The sequence below is a fragment of the Miscanthus floridulus genome, unplaced genomic scaffold, assembly GCF_019320115.1.
Source record: "Miscanthus floridulus cultivar M001 unplaced genomic scaffold, ASM1932011v1 fs_235_4_5, whole genome shotgun sequence".
Lineage (NCBI taxonomy): Eukaryota > Viridiplantae > Streptophyta > Magnoliopsida > Poales > Poaceae > Miscanthus > Miscanthus floridulus.
This window is the reverse complement of record NW_027096429.1, coordinates 24,164-48,326: the sequence shown is the minus strand read 5'-3', so window position 1 is coordinate 48,326 and position 24,163 is coordinate 24,164.

The following is a 24,163-nucleotide window of genomic DNA, read 5'->3' as shown; positions in this document are numbered from 1 at the left end:
GACTTTTCCTCAGGCCTGGAGGACACCACTGTCCTTTTTGCCATATGTATTTATAGAAGTCAGCTTCTTCATCATGCACTCTATCACGAATCCAACATGAACCTGCAACTCTTTTCCTTTGCTGATTCTCAAAGTCACCTATTTTTAAGCGCCGATCATCTTCAGGAACCTTCGTTCCAAGTCTTTCATAGATGGGACGGCGGTTGACTCGAGATTGCCTATACTCGGAGTACTGAGCACTACATTCCGGACAATTATTTCTTGCAGGCAACCTCAAACCTTCATTCCAACAATGCCTAAAGAACGAACAACCCCAATGAGACCGCTCCTGTTCTGTCATGTATTCTTCTTGCTCCCTTCGGTATACTTCTTCCTCATACCTCCGGCATTCTTCCATAAACCATTGTTTCTTACAGTATTCCTTCTCTCATTCCCTCTGCCACTTGTTTAGCAAAATACATGATGTAACTCTGGGTTTGGAAGTTTGACCTTTCTCGGTTCGGCTACTCTGAAACCGAACTCGTTGCTGCAGCTCTTTACTGGTGACTTGCCGATCCGGGTCAACAGCACCACTCTCCTTTGCTCTATCAGAAGTCAACACTTTCATCTTGCCTTTACCTTTGAGATCATTGGCAGAGACCATATTCACAGAGAAAGAAATCATATTTTGTGGAAAAGGCTGATCATCAATTTTCATTTTGCCATCAAACCTCAAGTGTCCCTCTTGGATAGCTTTCTGGATTCGTATTCTGAACACTCGGCAATCATTGATAGAGTGAGAATTAGTGTTATGAAAGCCACAATACTTTTTGTCTTTCACTCCTTCAGGACGTAACATAGGATGTCCTTCTGGCAACTTGATGCGTCCTTCCTTTATCAACAATGCAAAAAGTCTGTCTGCTTTAGTAACATCAAAATCATAGGTTCCCTTTTGTTGTTTCAACCAGCATTGACTAACTTGGGTGGGTTCCTTTGCCCAATTTAACTCAGCTGCAGCTATCTCATCTTCATCAATATACTCAGTCGCTTCATCCAAAAAGCCTTGATACACCACATTAGTGGCATTGTTCTTCTGAAAACGATTATCTCTCCTAAATCCTTGGGCTTGATTACTCATAGCTGCTAAACGCTGTGCAAGTTGGCCAAGATCATCAAACTCTAAACCGAACAACTTCTCCCTGATATTCGGCAACATTCCTGCTATAGCTATTCCAGGTAGTTGATCATCTGGTAAATTTAGAGAATAACACATATTCTTGGTCTCCCTAAATCTGCGAAGATACTCCAATGGTGTCTCATTTGTTCTCATCCTTAGACTCATGAGATCAACCAACTTCTTCTCATTAGTACCCGTATAGAAATATGAATGAAACTTCTGCTCTAGTTCTGCCCACGTACCAATGGAATGAGCTGGTAGAGACGTGAACCATGTGAAAGCTGGTCCTGTAAGAGACAAAGGAAAATATCGAATTCTCCAAGCTTCATCTGAAGCAGCTTCTCCAAGCTGCATTAAGTACCGACTGACGTGCTCTATGGTACTAGTATCATCCTGACCAGAAAACTTGGTTAAATCTATTGGAGGCTTTACCCTTGGAGGCAACGCCACTCTGTTGTACCATTCTAGATAAGGAGACTTGTATGAATAGAATTGATTCTTTGGTTTCAAGCCGAACTGATTTTGCATCATATCAGCCATCCTGTGCATCAAAACATCAATGCCTGGATCCTGATTTCCTTGCACTTGCACTCCAGAAGGCAATCCTGAAACACTTCTATACCCTGGATTTGGCACAGCATTGATAGCACTGTAATCAGTAAATTCTTGATACCCATCTCCATACATATTCTTCTGCAATCTGTTTGATGCTGGAGAAACTCTATAAGCTGAAGGTGGCACTTCTCCTGTGGTACCAAATGTTACTTGGCCATAGGTGGGATGTGATTGTTTTTCAGTGTGAGTCAATCCACCTATATTTGAAGGCGACGCTACTTCTTTTCCAACAGGCTTCTCCTGATGCTTTGGAACATTGAAAAGCATCGGTCCACTGAGTGGTCCAACATTTTCTTCAAAGTATTTATCAACCATTGGACCAAAAGTACTGATCATGATTGCTCGAAAGGTATTCAGAAAAGCTGTGTGATGGTTTGTCATGGTTTCTCCCATAGCTTTATAAACCAGGGCTGCCATCTTCTGAGCATCCTCCTCTTCAGTGTAATCGGTTTGATGTGGAAGAAGAACCCTTGGCATTGACTGCTTTTGAAACACTTTATTGCTCTTGTTTTTGGAAAAAGACATCAAGCATTTCCGTTGATATTGCTCACATGCTTGTAGCACTAAATCCTTGTAATTATCTGGCAATTCTGCCATGCTTACATCCAGAACATGATCATTGTTGATCTCAGATGCCATCTTGAACTAGCAGATGGTCCCACCGGGCTGTGCCAAAAAGTAGTGTTGACACAAAATGTGACACACTGTGCCTCACACATAGCAAGCCGGAAAGCGTGGCTTCAATCGGGTTCTCGGGTGCTTCGTGATCCGGAAGCAGTGCCAGTCAGTTTGACCTGAAAAAAAAACTAACAAGGGATAGAACGATTAAATGTCAAACCGGAACATGTCAGGTGAGACCAGACAGTTCCATATATACGGCCCTGAAGCCATTTACAACGACATACAGCTATGGGAAGCTGTCTGCCAATAAGTTTATAAACTATTCGGCTAATCAGTAAGAAGAATACACATAAAGATCCGATTGCCGAATGCATGTGCATGGGAAGACATGTTTGAACAAATGAAATTAATTATGAGTTAATGCATAACCAAACTCGGCAGTCCAGTCGAATTGGGGTCCATGAGGAAGGAACGTGCAAATAAAAAAAATGATTAAACTAATCTAAAACCTGCATCTGCCGCACGACACCTGGTTTTGTTAAAGCTTAAATGTGATTAACATGCATGATCCCGCAACACGTGACAATCTAGATTAAAATAATTCAGCCATTATGGGTGTATTGTCTATTTGCGAGGGTAATACGAAAATAATGATCATTGAAGCACGAATAAAACCATAAGAGAGGGCCGAACAATATCGATCTAGATTGGGCAGAAGTGTGTTACAAATATATAAAATATTTAAAAGCATGCAACACTGGATAACTTAATGAATCTATTTAGATTTGCCATATCTAATAGAGCCGATAACTATCTTGCTTTCACTAAGCATATTGAGCAAACGCCTGCCGCACGGTATCTACTCATAAACGAAGCATAAGCAAAGACTTCTTGAATATTAAGCAAAGATCCGCCGCACGATCATTGAAAACAAACAAGACTACTTGCATCACGTCTAAATCCACCGCATGATACTAAACATGATAACAAGGTTGTCGGAACTTACGGAGGTCGACGGATCGATGACTCCTCTCGAAGAACTTGAACGACACGACAAAAGGACTCGAAAGTTGGCACGGGGCCGGTTGTATTGATTTGGTTGTGAACCCTTATTACAATGGTCGAGGGTCAATATTTATACCCTAGACAAAACACGAGTCCTAGAGAACTACGATTTACAAAGGAACCTTTAAATAAACTTGGAAACTCACGATTCCTTACCCTAAACTTTTAGAGTCCTTTACTATTACAACTTTCACCTTTTCGATCGGCCTTGCCTGCCATCTTCTGTCTTTCCCGAATGGAATCACCGCCTTCTGGAGTAACCGACCGCAATGCATTTAGCCGACCGCTTGCTTTGTTTGCCGAATACCCTTCTTCCCGCATGTGGGTCTACCTGTCATCTTCCAGAATCGACCAAAATCCAGTGTTAACAGCCCCCAAGGCCCTGGAGGAGTGGATTGAATCCTTCGGGGGCTTTTCTTACATCATGCGAGGGGTTTTATTGCGTTTGCTGAGCCTATGAGTGCGAGTTTGGGTCGCTGAGCCTCGGTTTGGTTGCAAGAAGAGCCCCGAGCCTCTGCTCGAAGCAAGAGGGCGATCAGGGGTTTCCTTGTCTTTTTTGTGCGGCTCTCATGCATCCTTTTCGTTTGGAAGGAGGGGTAGAGGATGCCATGCTACCCTCGGTGGGCGCGAGCAGTGACACCTCCGGTGAGCTGTTATCGGGTAAGTCCGAGTGGAGGCCTGTGCCCTGTTCGATAGGGGTCGGCTAGTGGTCCAGAGACACGCTCCAAAAGTACCAGAGGGCTTCTCTAGTGGGTTCCAAGGCCATTCGATGGGCCCCGGTGGCTCGATGCCTCCCTACGGTGGGATCCCATTCGGAGACCTCCTTACCAGTCTCGGACATGACTTAGGGCGTCCCGAGCGATCGCTTGCTCAGGCCTCGGCCATGTGCAGGCTCGCCCATAGTTGTTCCTGACTCTATTGCCCTAGGGTGGCTGTCGAAACCCTCGGGGGCCCAGCCTTCGAACCCCTAGACCGTAACGGGCTCGATGCCCTTTATCGCGTTTTTCTGAGCCTCCGAGTGCGAGCTTAGGTCGCTTGTCTTTGTCCTGGGTGCAGGAAGAGCCCTCAAGCCTCTACACAGAGCAAGAGGGCGATCAGGGGTTCCCCTGGCTTTTCGTGCGACCCTTGCGCGTCCTTTTCGTTCGGACAGAGGGGTTGTTTGCCGAGCCCTCGAGTGTGAGCCTAGGTCACTGGGTCTCGACAAGGTTGCAGGAAGAGCTCCCTAGCCTCTGCACTGAGCAAGAGGGCGGTCAGGAGCTCCCCTAGCTTTTTGTGCGACCCTTGCACATCCTTTTCGTTCAGAAGGAGGGGTTGTTTGCCGAGCCCTCGCGTGTGAGCCTGGGTCGTTGGATCTCGGCAAGGTTGCAGGAAGAGCTCCCTAGCCTCTGCACGGAGCGAGAGGGCGGTTAGGAGCTCCCCTGGATTTTTGTGCGACCCTCGCGCATCCTTTTTGTTTGGAAGGAGGGGTTGTTTGCCAAGCCCTCGCGTCTGAGCCTGGGTCGCTGGGTCTCGGTAAGGTTGCAGGAAGAGGCCCCGAGCCTCTGCATAGAAAGAGGGCGATCAGGAGTTCCCCTAGCTTTTTGTGCGACCCTCGCGCATCCTTTTCGTTCAGAAGGAGGGGTGGAATATGCCAGGCTACCCTCGGTGGGTGTGAGCGGTGACACTTCTGGTGAGCTGTTGTCGGGTAAGTATGAGTGGAGGCTCGTGCCCCATTTGATAGGGGTCGGCTTAGCGGTCCAGAGACGCACTCCAAAAGTACCAGAGGGCTTCTCTAGTGGGTCCTAGGGCCATTCGATGGGCCCAGGGGTTCGATGCCTCTCTACGGTGGGATCCCATTCGGAGACCTCCCTGCCAGTCTTGGACACGACTTAGGGCATCCCAAGCGTTTCGCTTGCTTGGGCCTCGGCCATGTACAGGCTCGCCCATAGTCGTCCCTGACTCTGTTGCCCTAGGGCGGCTGTCGAAACCCTCGGGGGCCCAGCCTTTGAACCCCTAGACCGTAACGGGCTCGGTGCCCAGTTCCTTCGTCTGAAAGGAATCGGGTGGGGGATATTCCCCCCCCCATCGGCTTGAGAATGGCAGGCGCGCCTTTTGAGGCAGTTTTCTCAGGGAGGCGAAACGGCGCCTGCCGCTGCTGTTGTCGGACGCGACGCTGTGTAAGCGGATGGGACATAACTATTCACGCGATTAATAAGGAACAGGTGGGTACGTGGGCGGTAAAATCGGATCTAGATTAACTGTATGAGATTTGAGGGAAACTCCCCCGATTTCGTTGCCCGTCCGCTTCACCCCCTTCCTGTATAAATACGCAATGAGCCTCGCCCCTCCTCTCCTTACCTTGCCTGCATTTGCCTTTGCCGCCCTCGAGCCATTGCTAGGAACAGAGAGCACCGGGGAGAAGAAGGGAGAAGGGTGAGGGAGAGAGAGAAAGACAGAGAGAGCGAGCGAGGTTTACCGCCGTAGCAGCATTCTCCACCGCGCGATGGCCAGCGGCCCTATCATCCTCCTGGCAGATCCTTGGGGTCCGTCCGATGTGTCCGTGGAGACGCTGCGGTCGCTCGTCGACGACAGCCTTCTCCACCCAGTCACTGACCCCGATAGGCCAGAGTGGATTGCTCCGTCAGGTGAGCCAGAGCCGAGGCCATGCGACGGGTACGTCGTGAGCTTCATGTCTTTCCACGAGCGTGGTCTCGGCCTGTCGACGGACCGATTCATGTGGGCGCTCCCGCATTACTACAGCGTGGAGATGCACAACTACAACCCCAACTCCATCGTGCAGGCGGCCATCTTTGTCGCCGTCTGCGAGGGGTACTTGGGCATTGTCCCCCATTGGGAGCCGTGGCTCCACCTCTTCCGGGCGAGGTATACCACCAAGCCGACGGGTATGAGGAAGACGATGAGGGCTGGCGGCTGCAGTCTCCAAGTGCGCCAAGACCGACAGCACCTTTACATCCCGGCCCAGCTCGTGTCAACCAATCGCCGCTAGTACACTAGCTGGTTCTACCTCCACAACGACGATGGCGGACTTCCCCCCTACACCGGGCGGATCGTGGAGAACTGTCCGGAGAAGTGGAGGTATGGCATTCCGAAGGAGGATCAGCCCAAGCAGTAGCCGCTCCTGGAGGGCCTAGAGAGGCTGCAGAACCGCAACCTTACGACGGCTATGGTCGTGGCTGCCTTCCACCTCCGAAGGGTGCTGCCGCTGATGGCTCGGCGGCGGCGCCTGTTCGAGATGAGACCGGATGAGCCGATCGAGGGCATCCAGATGTTCGCCTCCGCCCTCTCCGACGAGGAGATTCTTCGTCGGGTGAGAGAGACGGTGGAGGGGCGGCTGAAGATTGGTGGTCCAACCTCGTTCGCGATGCACCCATCGCAGGGGTACCTCTCTCTGGTAAGTCACGCGCTGCTGCGTCCCACGAGGCCTCCTTGTTCCTCACCATTTTCCGGTCCCTTATTTGTGTTCATCGTCCCTGCAGGGGATGAGGGACGTGTGAGCCTCCTCGTCGCCCGTTCCTGAGGACGCAGAGCGGCGAGCGGTGAACCAGGCGCACACCAAGGCGTAGAAGAGGCGGAAGGACGCCGCGGAGGCAAAGCGCAAGAGGAAGATCCTCGAGCGCGAGGAGCTGGAGAAGCGCCGCTGGCACCAGAGGCAGGACGGTCTCCCAGTGGAGGTGTCTCTGTCGCCGTCACTGTCGTCGGATTCTTCAGACAGAGATGACGAGAGCGAGATGGGGTGGGGTCCCCTGGACCATCTCCCTGATGTCGGGGAGACAGCGCTCAGGGCGTTGGGGAGCAGCCCGGTGCTTCCAGGAGGAGGAGGAGAGGATGCCTTGGGGCCAGCAACCACCCGCCCCGAGGTCGAGGCTGACACGCCTGAGTCATGAGCGTTAGGAAAGCGCGCCGTCAGCCTAGTGGGCTCGACGGCAGAGGTGGAGCAGGTGGTGGTGGGGGCGATGCAACTACCCCTATGAAGGGTCGAGGGGGCACCGGAGTCCAGCGGGGACTGGCCCGCACTGGTGGATACAGAGGTCGTGCCACTGCCGCCGCCGCCGCCGTTGCAGAGGAGGGTCGCAGTGCTGAAGCGATTGCATCCCCACTTGAGGTGAGTGTTTTTTTAGTGTAGTTCGTATCGTCTCCTGCTCGCTTTATGGTCATATGCTGACCAAGTGGGTGTTCTGCCTTTAGCCGGAAGCGTGAGGCGGAGGTGCCTGCCCTGGCGCCACGCAGGTCGCTCAAGGTGAGCATGGGCTCCACCGCTCAACGGGTGGTGGAGGCGTAGACCGCCGTATGGTGCGGCATGGCGTCGGTGAGGGCTGACCCGAATGAGCTGGTCGCCCAGGGGGAGGTTGCCAGCATGGTGACGGAGTGAGCGGGGGAGGAAATGCCTACGCCCCGCTAGGCCAAGGCCCATGAGTCAGATGGGGCCGAGGCACCCTCAGTTGCCAAGGCCACCGAGGGCGAGACAGAGGCCCCCCGAACTTCCGAGGCCAAGGCGATGGAGGCCGGGGCGCCTAGGACCACTAAGGCCGAAGTGGTGGGGACCGGAGCCCCTGAGACCACCAAGGCCGGGGTGATGGCAGCTGGCGTGAGCGTGGCAAAGCCGCTGGCCTAGGAAGTGGAGGCGGAGGCGGGGCAAGCCTCAATACCGCCGCTGGTCCAAGGCCCGCCGCCGTTGCAGGAGAGCGCCCAGGAAGTGGAGGTCCATTCGATCTCCTCCGACGATACTTCTCGGGCGAAGGAGGTGGTCGATGCCGAGGCGGCTGGCACTATGGAGCAGCCGGCTCTGACCTCTGGCGAGGGAAGCTCAGCCCTTGTGCGGGTATGACCCGAGCCCCACGAGTGGGATCACCCGCATGTCTTGTGGCAGAGCCGGGACAACCCTGAGGGGGAGCCTCTGTTCACCCTCGAGGACATGGCCGAGGGGGGCACTGGGACACCTTCGAGCAATACCGCCAGCTGGCAGAGCGATCGCTGCGGACGGCGCTGCCTGTTGTGGCTGACGATCTACCTGGGGTCGCCTAGATTCGTGCCTTCTTATCTCATGTGGTGTCGTCTTTTTCCAAGTTTTCTCGCAGTGAATGACCCCTATTTTGCCTATCTAGGAGCTCGAGACCTGGTCCCTCAGGAAGTCATTGTTCCTCTGATGAGAGAGGGACGTCTAGGACCAGCTTCAGTGGCAGAAGGGCTTGCTCGCCGACGCCAACGAGCTTCTATCGGTGCGGAGCACGGAGGTGGAGGACCTCCACCTTCGTTGTGCTGATATGAAGGCCGAGGTAGCCACGACTTAGGAGCAGGTTGCCCCTTTGGCGGCACGGGTCAAGGAGCTAGAGGAGGAGCTGACCCATGTGGCCGGCGATCAGGACACCTTTAGGTCTTGGGCTGAAGAAGCGACGGCCTCTGCCAAGGCCCTCACTGGGCAGCTGGGGGCAGAGTAGGGTGCGCACCAACTGATGAAAGGCGCCCTAGCAGAGGCCCTCAAGGTGGCCGAGGCGTCCCAGACCGAGGCTCTAGTCTGGAAGGGAAAGGCTGAGGGTGAGTCCTATTCCCCTTGTTTTACTTGTTTTTCTTGTGTTCGACCCCTAACTCCCTGGTGTGATGCAGAGCTGGGGAAGGAGGCTTCCAGGGTGGCCAAGGCTTCTCGGGTCGAGGTCCAGGGCTAGAAGGAGAAAGCCGAGGCCTCTCGGGTCGAGGCCCAGCGCTGGGAAGAGAAAGCCGAGGGTGAGTCCCGTAGGCCTCTGCCCCTATTTGGCTCGTTTTCCTTTGCGCTTAACCCCATTCTGTTTGTTTTGGTGCAGAGTTGGAGACGGAGGTCACCCGGGCAGCCGAGGCCTCTGTCGCAGTGCAGGCGGTGCTCGAGGCCGAGATCGGGGAGCACAACGCGTTGCAAAGTGCCGCCCGTACTGTGTGCGAGGCCCTAGAGGTTGAGGGGGCCCAATCGGGCAGCTCCCTTAGGAGCCGCTTGGGCACGTTGAGCGGCCAAGTGCACGAGCAACTCCGGGGGGCGTTGCACACGGGCGTCAAGCACGCCCTGGCCATCGTCTCCTCGCACTACGCCGGTGTCGACCTCAAGGCCATCAGTGATGGCTACATCTTGCCTGAGGACGACGAGGAGGCCGATGAGGAGGTCACGAAGCTGATGGAGGCGGCTGAGGGCCCCAGCACGGCGCTGGCCAAGCTGTTTGAAGAGGAGGTGGTCCCTCCCACGCCGTCCATCGATGCTGGATACCCTGAGCCTTGACCTGGGCCCAAGAGGCCATGTAAATAAATTAGGGATTACGTTACCGTATCATAACGCTGGTGGCCGTTGAGGCCTTTTTAAAGTACTTATGCGTCTACGCTTCTTAATCGTTTTTATTGTATTTCTGAGCCTCTGCCCTCTGTCTTGTTTCTGAACATATCACTTGCAAAAAACTTCCTCGGAGCCTAAGCTGTCCCTAGGGCAAAAAGGTGGTGAGAGAGTGCCGTAGCCCAGAGGCGTAGGCCGTCTCGCGACTCGGCTAGCCTTTTGGCCCTGAGACTGACTTTTGGTCCTTAGGTCTTTTACAATTGATTTGTCAGAGCGTGCTAGAGAGTTTGGCGTAGAAATTTTTTCAAAAAATGACTAAAAAATAGTGCGTGGGACTTAGGGGGGAGTCCCCCCTTCTAGCCCCCAAGGGAGGCTCTGTTCTGTAGAGGTAGAGTCGTGTCTTATTCGAGCCCCGCAGTAGGCACCTCTACAGAGGCGGAGCCGAGTCTCCCTAATGGAGTTATCATATCGCTGAGGCCCTTGATGGGACCGGGGGGTTTCTTGAAAAATTAGAACAACTAAAGAACGCTTCTTAATTGTATTTCGAGAAACAATGTATACAATGCTTGGAATTTTAAGGGTAAAAGCGACGTAGTTGTTCTATGTTCCAAGCATTGGTGAGGATTTCGCCCTTCTCATTGGCTAGCTTGTAGGTCCTAGGCTTCAGCACTTGGGCGACGATGTACGGTCCTTCCCATGGTGGGGTCAGCTTGTGCCGGCCCTTGTTGCTCTGCCTTAGCCTCAGCACCAGGTCCCCACTTTTAGGTCTCGGCTTCGAATGCGCTGGGCTTGATAGCGTCGTAGGGCTTGCTGGTACTTGGCCGAATGTAGCAGCGCAACGTCTCGGGCTTCCTCCAGTTGGTCGAGGGCGTCTTCACGGGCGGTGCTGTTACTTTGCTCGTTGTAGGCCTGTAGCCTCGGGGAACCGTACTCCAAGTCAGTGGGGAGGATAGCCTCGACTCCATAGACCAGGAAGAACGGTGTGAACCCCATGGCTCAGCTCAGAGTGTTCCTCAGGCTCTAGATTACCGATAGGAGTTTGGCAAGCCATTTCTTGCCAAATTTCTTCAACCGGTTGTATATTCTAGGCTTGAGGCCTTGTAGGATCATACCGTTGGCACGCTCTACTTGGCCGTTTGTCCTAGGATGTCCCACGGCTGACCAGGCCACACGGATGTGGTGGTTGTCGTAGAACGTCAGGAATTTGTGGCCAGTGAACTGCGTCCCATTGTCAGTGATGATGGTGTTTGGAACCCTAAACCTATGGATGATATCAGTGAAAAATAGCACCGCTTGCTCAGACTTGATTCGATTGATCGGACGAGCCTCGATCCACTTGGAGAACTTATCGATTGCTACCAGCAGATGGGTGTAGCCCCTAGGGGCCTTCTGTAGAGGCCCAACCATGTTGAGGCCCCACATGGCGAACGGCCAAGTGATGGGGATGGTTTGGAGGGCTTGGGCCGGGAGATGCATCTATCGTGCATAGTACTAGCATCCCTCCTAGGAGCGTACTAGCTTGGTGGCGTCAGCAACTGTCGTTGGCCAGTAGAACCCTTGGCGGAAGGCGTTTCCGACGAGCGTCCGAGGTGCTACATGGTGCCCATAGGCTCCCGCGTGCAAGTCCCAAAGTAGGGCTTGACCTACCTCGGTGGTGATGCATCATTGGAGGACACTGGATGGGCTTTGCCTGTACAACTCACCGTTGCTGAGGACGTATGTCCTGGCCCACCGAGCAAGCCATCGGGCTTCGGTCTTGTCTGTGGGAAGGTCTCCTCGAACGAGGCAATCAAGGAACGGGACTCGCCAGTCCGTGCCCTAGTTGGCCTCGGGAGGCTCCGTGTTGACTTCCATGACCTCGGGCTCGGCTGAAGGGGTCTCAGTGATAGAGGGGGCCTTGAGCCCTACGGGGGGCTCGACCGCTGGGTCCTCTTCCGCCACCGAGGCATAGTTGATGGAAGGCTTGTAAAGGTCTCTAACGAAGATGTTCAGGGGGACTGGGGCCTACACCGACGCCATCTTTACCAGTTCATCCGCGGCCTCATTGAATTTACACGTGACATGGTTGAGCTCGAGTCCGTCGAACTTGTCCTCAAGGCAACGTACCAGTTTGTAGTATGCCTCCATTTTGGGATCATGGCAGTTCGACTCCTTCATCACTTGATCGACAACAAGCTGTGAATCGCCCCGCACATCGAGGCGCCGTCCTCCAAGTTCGATGGTGATCTGCAAGCCGTTGACGAGGGCTTCGTATTCAGCTGCGTTGTTGGAGGCAGCGAAGTGGAGCCAAATCATGTAGCGCATGTGCACTCCGAGGGGTGAGATGAAGAGCAGACCCGCGCCTACCCCGGTCTTCATCAGGGACTCATCGAAGTACATGGTCCAGCATTCCGCCTGGACTTGAGAAGGTGGTTGTTGGGTGCCGGTCCACTCAGCCACGAAATCGGCCAAGACATGAGATTTGATTGCTTTCCAAGGCGCAAAAGATAGGGCTTCCCCCATGAGTTCGACGGCCCACTTGGCTATCCTACCCGAGGCCTCCCGGTTATGGATTATCTCCCCTAGGGGGAAAGACGACACCACGGTTACCGGGTGGGAGTCGAAGTAGTGACGCAGCTTGCGTCGAGCCAAGACTATGGCGTAGATCAGTTTCTGGATGTGGGGGTAGCGTGTCTTAGTCTCGGAGAGCACTTCACTGATGAAGTAAATAGGTCATTGGACGGGTAGGGCATGCCCCTCTTCCTGCCTCTCGACTACCACGGCCGCACTGACCACTTGGGTCGTTGCGGCAACGTAGAGTAAGAGGGCTTCGCCTTCGGCCGGCGGTATCAGGATGGGAGGATTGGTGAGCAGTGCCTTGAGCTTGACAAGGGCTTCTTCGGCCTCGGGAGTCCAAGAAAAGCGTTCGGATTTTCTCAAGAGGTGGTACAGGGGCAAGCCTTTTTCGCCAAGGCACGAGATGAAGCGGCTCAGGGCCACGAGGCATCCCATGACCCTCTGTACTCCCTTGAGGTCTCGGATTGGTCCCATGTTGGTTACGGCTGATACCTTCTCTGGGTTGGCCTCGATGCCTCGTTCTGAGACTATGAACCCCAAGAGCATGCCTCGGGGGACCCCGAAGACACACTTCTCGGGGTTGAGCTTGATGCCCTTCTCTCTGAGGCATCTGAAGGCTATTTCCAAGTTGCTGACGAGATCACTAGCCTTTCTAGACTTGACCATGATGTCATCCATGTAGGCCTCGGCAGTTCGCCCGATGTGCTTGCCAAAGACATGGATCATGACCGCTGGTATGTGGCCCCTGCGTTTCTAAGGCTGAACAGCATAGTCATATAGCAGTACATGCCGAATGGGGTGATGAAAGAAGTCACGAGCTGGTCGAACTCTTTCATCTTGATTTAATGGTAACCAGAATACGCATCAAGGAAGGATAGGGTCTCGCATCCCGTAGTGGAGTCAACGATTTGGTCGATTCATGGTAATGGGAAAGGGACTTTTGGGCAAGCCTTATTCAGACTGGTGCAGTCTACACACATCCTCCACTTCCCATTTTTCTTCTTAACTAATACAGGATTAGCTAACCACTCCGGATGGGACACTTCCTTGATGAACCCGGCCACCAAAAGCTTCTTCACCTCCTCGCCGATGGCCCTGCACTTTTCCTCATTGAATCGGCGTAGGCGCTGCTTCACCGGTCTAGAACCGGCCTGGATGTCCAAGGCATGCTCGGTGACCACCCTCGGTATGCTCGGCATGTCTGAGGGACTCCACGTGAATAGATCGGCATTCGCACGAAGAAAGTCGATGAGCATAGCTTCCTATTTGGTGCCGAGGGTGGCGCTGATCCTCAGCGCCTAGTCGTCGGGGCAGGTGGGGTCGACCGGGATGAGCTTGACGGCCTCTGCGGGCTTGAAAGTCCTGGCACAACGCTTGGAGTCGGGCGCCTTGCTACCGAGTCGGTCGAGGTTGATGATGAGGGTCTTGGCCTCTACGAGAGCCTCGGCGTACTCGATGCATTCGACGTCTCAGTCGTATGCATGCTCGTATGTGGACTTGACCATGATGACGCCGTTGGGACCCGGCATCTTGAGCTTGAGGTAGGTGTAGTTGGGGACTGCCATGAACTTGGCGTAGCATGGCCACCCTAGGATGGCGTGGTAGGTTCCCTTGAACCCAACCACCTCGAAGGTGAGGACCTCCTTGCGGTAGTTGGAGGGAGTACTGAAGCAGACGGGCAGGTCGACGCGCCCGAGGGGCCGCGTGCGCTTCCCAAGCATGATGCCGTGAAAGGGCGCGGCATCACCTCGGAGCTGTGACTAGTCGAGCTCAAGGAGCTCCAGAGAGTTGGCATAGAGGATGTTGAGGCCGTTGCCTCTGTCCATCAATACCTTAGTGAGCCGGGTGTTGCCGATGATGGGGTCAACGACAAGTGGGTACTACCCGGGGTTCGGGACATGATCGGGGTGGTCGTCCCGGTCAAAGGTGATCGCCTCCCGAGACTAGTTGAGGTACCGAGGAGCGGCCACCTTCACCGAGAAGACCTCCCGGCGCTCCCTCTTCCACTGGCGTGCCGTGAGGCACGCTGAGGGCCCGCCGAAGATCATGAAGGCGTTGTGCACCTTGGGGAACCCGTCGTCCTTGTTGTCGTCCCTGTCACCGGCTCCTCTCCTCTTTGCATCATTGTCGGGGAGCCCGAGCTTGGCGTAGTAATGCCGGAGCATGGTGCACTCCTTGAGGGTGTGCTTCACCACGCCTTAGTGGTAAGGGTAGGGCTTCTTAAGCATATCGTCGAAGAGCCTAGGGCCTCTGGGGCCTCAGGGATTTTTGCGCTCTACAGCCACGACTAGGCTGGCCTCGAGGACTTCCTACTTCCCCTGGCGACCCTTCTTCTTTTTCTTGGGGAGGTGGGGAGCCGAGGCCTCGAGGGCCTCATCCCTCCGCTTCCCCTTGGCGTTGTTGTTAGGGAAGATGGCCCCAACGGCCTCTTCGCCCGAGGCAAAGTTGGTGGCGATGTCAAGGAGCGCGACCACCGAGGTTGGCACGTTCCGGTCCAATTCTTGGACCAGGTCTCGACAGGTGGTGCTGGAGAGGAAAGCCTAGATGATTTCTGAGTCACCAACGCTTGGCAGCTCGGTGCATTTCTTGGAGAAGCGTCGGATGAAGTCTTGGAGAGACTCGTCCAGGCCCTCGTGATAACTCTTGAGGTCCTAGGAGTTCCCAGGGCGCATGTATGTGCCCTGAAAGTTCCCGATGAAGACCCTTACCAAGTCGCGCCAGTCGTGGATCTACGAGGGAGGGAGGTGTTTGAGCCAGGCTCGTGCCGAGTCTGACAGGAACAACGGGAGGTTGCGGATGATGAGTAGGTCATTGTCCGTGCCGCCTAGCTGACAAGCCAGGCGGTAATTGGCCAGCCAAAGTTTGGGATTGGTCTCACCGCTATACTTCATGAGGTTGGCAGGTTGCCGAAACCGGGCCAGGAAATGAGCAGCGTGGATGGCTCTGCTAAAAACCCGAGGGCCAGGCGGCTCAGGAGAACGACTACGATCTTCCCCACTGTCGTAGCGGCCACCCTAGTGCGGATGGTAGCCTTGGGCGGGCCCCTAATTGTCGTGGCGCCGTCACCTGCTGACCACCTCGTGGTCGCCCTGCGCCTCGCATCTATTGTCGAGGCGATCGTGCAGCAAGGGGACCCTATTGGCTGTTGGTGCCCGAGCGGGCTCGAGACGAACCGAGGCCTCCCTATCCTGCCGAGGCGGTGCCATGGGAAGCTCTGAGGTGCCTCCACGCCATCGGGAGGTGGAACTCTCGGCCTGCTGCACCACGGCGATCTCGAGGAGATCCTAGAGCTCGTCGCAGATCCATCGCCCCTCCGTGGTAGAGGGCTCGGGCATCATTCGGACTAGCATCGCCGTGGCCACGACGTTTTGGCTAGCGCGATTGAAGATTGGGGTTGCTCACCCCCTTCGTCGTCATTGATGTGGTGGTGGACATCGTGGGCCCTCCACCGGGCTCCTCCGCCATCACCGTGACCTTGCTGCTCCTGCTCGAGAGTGTCTCGAAGCTGCTGTAGAAGGAGTCGGTCTTGTTGGACCTTGGCCTAAAGCTCACGGAGCTGCTCCAGGTCTGGGTGTTGAAGTTGTTCAGGGGCAAGGTTCTCGTTCCACGCTGTCGGTGGGACAACGCGTGGAGGTGTGGCGTCGCCTGCCCCCTGGCGAAGCAGGGAATGGTTGCCTGCCCCTTCGTCCTCATCGCACGTGCTCGGCATCTCGAGTCCGACATGGAAGCACTCACGAGTGGGGTCGTAAGTGCCTTCGTTGTTAGAGTCAGAGTAGCCAAAGCAGTAGTCGCTCATGGCTAGGAAGCGGCGCATGGCTTCAGGGTCATGAAGTTCAGAGAAGTCCACTCTGGCCCGCGCCTCATCCTCCTCCGAGGAGTCAGCATGGGTGTGGGTCGAAGTCGTGGTGTCGAAGTCGAGGGCGAAGCGTTGGTGGCGTCTTGAGGGCTTTGCGTGAGCAAAAGCGTAGGCGGAAGCATAGGTGGCGGCGGCATTTCTCAACCCGAAGGGGTATGGGGATGGTGCCACTGCCAGGCTTTGCTCCGCCGAAGTCGATTCCTCAGGAGGTGGCGGGGCAGAGCTTGATGACGGGGCATCGCCGCACACCACCGGCGTCTTTCCCTTGTCCAGGCTCAGGCTAGACAGGTCCCCAACCAGGGACCTTGTGCCAACAGCTGGGCGTGGGATACCGGTGGAGCGTGGTGCGTTGCCCTGAGTTTGTGTGGTGTCGGGGTGGTGCCACCCATGCCATTCTTGGCGAGCGTGATGAGAGCGGCGGCCTAGGCGCCACCTACGCCTAGGCTGCTGGGGCACGACGTCGTCGGTGGTCAGTGGGACTCTGGGTGAGAGGAGTACCATATCGTACTCATGTCCTAGAGACATGAACTCTAGGCTCCCGAACCAGATTATCATGCCGAGACGCAGTGGTCGCACGGGGTCTACCATCTAGAACTTGTTGGGATGACGAAGATGACATGCAGTAGAACCCCTACCTGGCGCGCCAACTGTCGGTGTTTTGGACCGGTGGGCCCTCAACCAACTAGTGAAAATGTACTGCATGCCCCAAATCCCGGATGGTAATGCAAAGAGACACAAGGTTTATACTGGTTCGGGCAATGGGTGCCCTATGTCTAGTCTAAGAGATCAATCTTATATTCCTTGCACCGAAATACTCGTAGTAGGGGGTTACAAGCAGGGCGAGAGAGGGAGCTAGTCCCAGGTCTCTATGTGAAGCGGTGTGGATTGCTTGAGAAGTTAATCTCAGGCAGAGGGGAAGCATGCACGTTACAGAGTGTCGAGCATGTGTTTGTCTATCTCGTGAACTCGTCTATGCCTGAGTGTGTGCGAGCATGAGAGTAAGTCTATCCTCCCTCTCTAGAAATGGCCCCGGTCTCTCCCTTTTATAGTTGAAGGAGGGGCAGGGGTGATACATGTGTTAGCTACGTGGCGTCGTGTGAACAGAGGCGGCATGTCCGAGCCCTGTAGCCTGTCACTATGGCAGCATGGTCGATGGAGTGCTCCTGTCCTTGATGCACTGGGGAGATTGAAAGCTCTAGTTTGGTTTTGGTTAATTGATGAAACCCTAAGTGCTAACCTAGTTTATCAAGATGATTATGAGATAGGTAGCACTACTCCAAGTGATGAAGCAATGACGAAGATCATGACAATGGTGATAGCATGGTGATGATCAAATGCTTGAACTTGGAAAAGAAGAAAGAGAAAAACAAAAGGCTCAAGGCAAAGGTATAAAATGTAGGAGCCATTTTGTTTTAGTGATCAAGACACTTAGTGAGTGTGATCACATTCAGGATAGATAGCCGTACTATTAAGAGGAGTGAAACTCATATCGGAATGCGGTTATCAAAGTGCCACTAGATGCTCTAACTCATTGCATATGCATTTAGGATCTAGTGGAGTGCTAACACCCTTGAAAATATTTGTGAAAATATGCTAACACATGTGCACAAGGTGTTTGCAGGGTTGAGATGGGTTTGGGTCCCTCTCTCCCTCCCGCCTCGCAAGCTCGGCGGGATTCGGCGCTTTTGGAAAAATGAAATGTCTATTTTCTATTGCGCCGGATGCAAAATTCTTGGTGGTTGGCACATTTGAGCAAGGGTGAAGAAGTTAGAGTTGAAATGGAGTTGGTCGAAATGATGCTGGCGTCGGTCTACTGACCGGACACTGGGTCACTCAGCGACCGGACGCTGAAAGGCTGCGTCCGGTCGAGCTGTCAGACGGCACAGTGGATAGGGTTGAGCACCGGACGCTGGTCTGCGTCCGGTCAAGGTGGATCGGACGTGTCCGGTCGAAAAAACATGCCTCGGGGAGCTTACTGGAAACGACCGGACGCTGGGGCTTCAGCGTTCGGTCAGTTTTGACCGGAGCGTCTGGTCAGCTTCGTAGCCGTTGAAATCTGGCGAACAACGTTTGAAGCTAGTAACGCGTGGCGTCCATCAGGCGACCGGACGCTGAGGGCCAGCGTCCGGTCGGTATGACCGGAGCGTCCCGGTCAGAGCGTGTTTTGCCCAGTGTAGGGGTACAACGGCTCTATTTGATGGGGGCTCTATTTATAGCCCCATGGCCGGCTCAAGGGACAACTCTTGCACATTTTCATTGACATAGCAACCTTGTGAGCTGAGCCAAAGCCCTCCCACTCATCTCCATCATTGATCCATCATCATTGTGAGATTGGGAGAGAATCCAAGTGCATTGCTTGAGTGATTGCATCTAGTGGCACTTGGTATTCGTGTTGCGCTGTGGATTTCGCTTGTTTCTCTTGGTGGTTGCCACCACCTAGACGGTTGGAGCAGCGGTGAAGGATCGGCATGAGTTAGTGATTGTTCGTGGCCGCCTTCGGTGATTGTGAGGGGAGTTGTACCTTCCCCGGCGGAGCGCCGAAAGGTAACTCTAGTAAATTGCTCGTGTCATTGAGTTACCTCACTTGTGGGTCGGTTCTTGCGGTGTCCAATCGTGTGGACGAGGTTTGTGAAACACCTCTTAGCCGCCGAACCACCAAGTGTTGGTCGACACAACGGGGACGTAGCGTGTTGGCAAGCACGTGAACCTCGGGAGAAAATCGATTGTCTCTCTTCTTTGTCATTCTCCCGGTGATTGGCTATATATTCATCTTGTGATTGGTTCATCCCCTACACGTCGGTATAATCACTCTACTCACTCATTTACATTCTTGCAAACTAGTTGATACAAGCTCTTTAGTGTAATTAGAATTGAGAGCTTGCTTTATTATTTACATTCATCTAGTTGAGCTCTTTAGAGTAGCAAGGTTGAGAGCTCTTAGTGAGTAATTACATAGCTAGTTTGTGTGCCTAAGTATTCATTGCAACTAGAATTGTTGGATAGGTGGCTTGCAACCCTTGTAGAGCTAGAGCAAGTTTGCATTACGCTATTTGTCATACTAATCAAATTGCTCTAGTTGATTTGTAGATTTTTAAATAGGCTATTCACCCCCCCTCTAGCCATATTAGGACCTTTCAGCGACGCACCAGTCACACCCGATCCTGCGCGATGTGGGATCTCTAGTGATAGCTTGATGCAGGGCATGGCGGGCGACGTGTCGGTCGCTGTGTGTTGACCGCATAAAGAGCCGAGGCTCAGTTGGTGCCGAGGCCGATCCATCGTGGGGGGCTCGGCGGGCATGAATCCCGAGGTTGCCGAGACCCTAAAGTGGATTGCCGAGGCTTGGAGGGAACAGTTGGTCATGTACATTGATTCTGAGGCTATAGTGATCCAGACTTGACTCCCCACATCGTGTTGTTCCTGGAGCAGGGGTTAGGTAGCACAGTGCAGTGTGGGTGTCGGTCGTGGGCACAATACCGAGCATAGCGGCCGGTAACCCCTGCCCTGTCCTGTCCCAGACGGTATGGTATTGATGCGACTTCCCGTCTCGTCGGCCACTCTGCTGTGTCGAGCTGTCGTCCGGCTGATGTCGTGGAAGTGGTTGGTCGTATTAATTGGGCATGACGTTCTGTCAGGGAGATTGGTCGAGGCGGAGGCGACGGGGCCATTGCCGAGCCGGCCTCGAGCGAGATGGAGAATCGGCATCTCGTCCGAGGCTTTACGCGCGGGGCCTCGGGCGAGATGGAGAATCGGTTCCCCGTCCGAGGCCTTTCGTGCGAGGCCTCGAGCGAGGCGGAAAATCGGTAGGCCGTCCGAGGCCTTTCGTGCGAGGCCTCGAGCAAGGCGGAGAGTCGGTGGCCTCAGACAAGGCCGGGGGTTATCCAATAGTTGTCTCTTGGCTTTGATTTTGACGGGGTCTAAGCGATTTTTTTGGTTTTCGTTTAGGGGACCCCTTTTTATGGCACCCGACACCGTTGTTCTCGCTTCCCGAGATATAACTTTGACTGCTTTTATATAAAAATTATTAATATATATTTATGATACATAATTAATGTTATTAGATAGATCGTTGAATCTATTTTTATAATAAATTTATTTGGAGATACAAATGCTACACGCATTTTTCTACAAATCTAGTCAAAATCTACGGCACGAAAACATGAAAATGACAATTATTTAGGGACGGACGGAGTATAAGCATCATAGATGTCCTCAGCTAGCCATAAAACATGCATGGTTTGGAAATATGGATTAGAGAGGAATGTAGGTTAATCTAAGAGCAAGTATAATAGCAGGATGTAAGCTAGCTAAATGCTGAGATGGAGGAGAGGGAAGAGGAGAGAGTAGAAGCAGGCTGTGAGCTTACAGCTGGCTTAGGCACCAGAACCAAGAAGCTTTGTGAGAGAGACAAGTGGGTCATGTATTAATAGTGATTATCTAACTACTGTATGAGTGGACTAGCTAAGAGAAGGCTATAAAGAAATCTTACAGCCAGCAGCCGGCTGTATTATTAGCATTGCTCTAACATGACTAGTCTTCCAAGGGTAACGGTGTTCTTTGTTAGCCTAGGCTTACTACAACCACCTGTTGTAACTTTCTCTTACTGCTAGTGTCAAATGTGTTTAGGCATGGCCGCAAGAAAATTTAATAATCAAAGCATTTTTCTTGTCTACTACTCCCCCTTCTAGATTATAAGACGTTTTGACTTTTTCTAGATACATTGATTTTAATATGTATCTAGACATAATGTTCTTTTAAGAGCATAGCAAAAAATTACTCCCTCTATTTCAAATTATAAGTCGCTTTAACTTTTTTGGTACATTCATTTGGTATGCATCTAGATATAATAATATGTCTAGATACACAGCAAAATGAATGAACCAAAGAAGTCAAAACAACTTATAATTTAGAACGGAGGGAGTATCTATCTAGAAAAGCCAAAAGACTTATAAAATTGAAAGAGAGAGAGAGAGAGAGAGAGAGAGATTTAGGTTCTGTTAAAACATACAAGTGTGTTAAACTATAATTACCAGCAAATTACGTGCATGTACCCTGTATCCCAAACACGCCCTAAACTTGAATCCAAACACAACCAAATACTATGTAAACATTGGAAGATGGCATTGTTAGCACATTTTTAGACGAAATAATAATCTTTATTGGAGTATTTTTTTTTAAATTTAGTTTCTCTAGATTTTACTGTGTCCTTTTTTATGTCTTGTGGTGGCAAGGCAGTCACAACAAACCGTTGAGGCAAAGCGACGGTCATGTTCACGATCCCAAGATGGGGACCAATATCCCAATTCCGAGGGTTGCAAAGGGCTTTATTTTTCTGAAAAGAAATCAAAGTGTCACAGTCACAGTACTGCCTGCGACCTGTTTGGCAGATGATGATGGGACACCTGCGATATGGCCGGCCGGCTGGCTCCCGGTACGGATAGATTGGAAATGATGATTGCTAATGCCCCAATCACGTCATCTCGGAGCAAATCTTCAATTCAATATAATCAATTACCATGAGCGACGCAGTGGGCTCTACTACGTTTGACTATTGCTCTTATACTCCCTTCGATTACTACAGGACGTGTTGATTTTTATGAGTATATTATTTTTACTATATATCTACACATATCGTATCTTTTAGTATATAATAATAACAAAAATTTATATATACAGTAAATATTAGACCCGTCTCAGTGGGAGTTTCACTAGAGTTTCATTTTCATTTAATAACCTGTCACATATGCACTTTTGATAACATGGCAACGTTTTAATCAAGAGATCGAGAGAAGAATTGGGTTTCATAGGAATGAAACTCTCTTGACACAGTTACCAACTCTCTATGAGTCATAGAATTAAATGTCTATGAAACTACGGAATGAAACTTTCCATTAAAAGTGGGTGTTTCATCCAAGTTTCATTTTATTTTATATGACATAGCAGTCTTGGAAACAATTAAACGAAGCTCTCCACTGAGACCGGCCTTATGCTCGGAGTTTGACTGTATTTAGAGGGAGGGGGCACACGATTGGATTCAATAATAATGAAATCAACTCTGCTTCCAGTTTGTAACATCATGGAACATGGATAATGATGGTTCTGCCCTGCGGAATCACGGCGTTTCCGGGCAGGCCGCACCGTATATGGACCGAGCAAGCAGCGGCAAACGCCAGGCAGCAGGTGCCCCCGGCGGCCCGCTCGCGGGTGGCCAGGCAACACACACACACAGAGAGAGAGAGAGAGAGAGCGCGCGCGCGCGCGCGCACAGGAGGGTGACTTTGCACGCGATCCCGCGGCTGACTGCGCTGCGCCAGCGCCGCGCAGCCGCAGCGTGCGCTCACGCCGGCCGGGTGCGGGCATTTACTAGCTTTGCTCGGACCAAGAAAGGCTGGCAGCGGCCGGCGAGCCCCGGTTGGGGAGCTCAAATCTGACAAGAGCCCACATGGAACCCGCCCATTCCCCCCCTTCCCTTTCCTTTTCTATTTTTATCTCTGCTTCTGCTGCGTGCGCGGCGCGCCTTCCCTTTCTCTCTGCACTGTGCCCTCCCTGCGGATGTCTGTATGCGCATAGATAGCTAGCGCATCTCTCATCAGTCTGTCCCCATTCAATCCGTTGAAGCGACCGAGGAGGGAGGGGATCGGAGGCCTTGCTGCGGCTGCGCAGGCACTGACGGCATTCACGCCGCGCGCAGGCGCGTAGCGCTGATGACGCCGCTGCCGATACGCTCGGCCGTAAAGGTGCCGCGCAGGCGTAAGGCATGCGTGCGTACGCGGTCGCGTAATATATACCTACCACAGCACCGCGGCGTTAGGATCTGTGTTAGATTAGATGCCTTAAAAAAAGAAATCAAGGTGGTCGACTCGAACCGACGGTAAAACTATAGAAATCCCTCCATGGAAAGCACTCAGCAGCTAGCAGTCAAAACTGTTGCACGCATGCAGTTGCAAGTGAAAACAGGCTGAGTCCCTATATGTCGTCGCTGCATGAGTGAGCTCTTAACGGTCTTATTTATAATTATATAAATAAATAATTTCTGGAAGGAGCAAGCTCATCCTATATATGCTGACCAACTCTGTGTCAGAAAGTCATCGACTGGCGTATGGCACGTGTCATGCGTCGACTACAGACAACAAAGGGGAGCAAACACAAGCAACTCCCCGTATGTAGCCCCATGCTCGTCGACATGGTCGCAGCGGCACCTTAGTCCATCCGGCGCTTGTATGGATCCGGTGCCGACAGATCATTGACGGTCAGAACCTTAGGTTGTTTCAAATGTATTTCAGCCAGCCTAAACCAGTCAGTCAACAGTGTTTTTCTCTTACAACAAAACAACACCAACCAGCCCAAATCAGCCCAGAAATCAACCAGCGAACGGGGTGGTAGAATCTCCACGTGAGGATGCTAATTTTCGTACGTACATACATCTATACCAGAGACCATAGATTCATCAGAGTTATCACCAAACCGAGAGAGCGAATGCCGAATGGCTCTCTAATTAAGCTCCTGCATCACAAGATGAGCTTCCACTAGCAGAGAAACAACCTTTCATCCATGGCCAAAAAGTATTTAGTCCTGGTTTCAAAATTACAACCGTGACAAAGGGAGAACTGGACCTTTAGTCTCGGTTTGTAATACGAACTGGGACTAATTCCACCCTTCAATCCCAGTTGTAACGGTTACCGAGGCATGCCAGTGCGAGAAGCTTTAGTCCCGGTTTGAGACACGAACCCGGACTAAAAGTGTGACTTTTAATCCTGGTTTGGGACAAGAACCCAGACTAAAGGTACCTTTAGTCCTAGTTTGTGTCTCAAACCCGGACTAAAGGTACCTCTAGTCCCGGTTTGTGTCTCAAACCCGGACTAAAGGTGTCTCCAGAGTGAATTTAAAAGGAAAATGTATCTTACTTAAGTTAGATGTGTGGTTGGAGGTGAGATGGTAACACGCGTAAGAGCTGAACAAGAAGGTCTTGGGTTCGAATCTCCATAACCACACCTTTTTTCTACCCAAG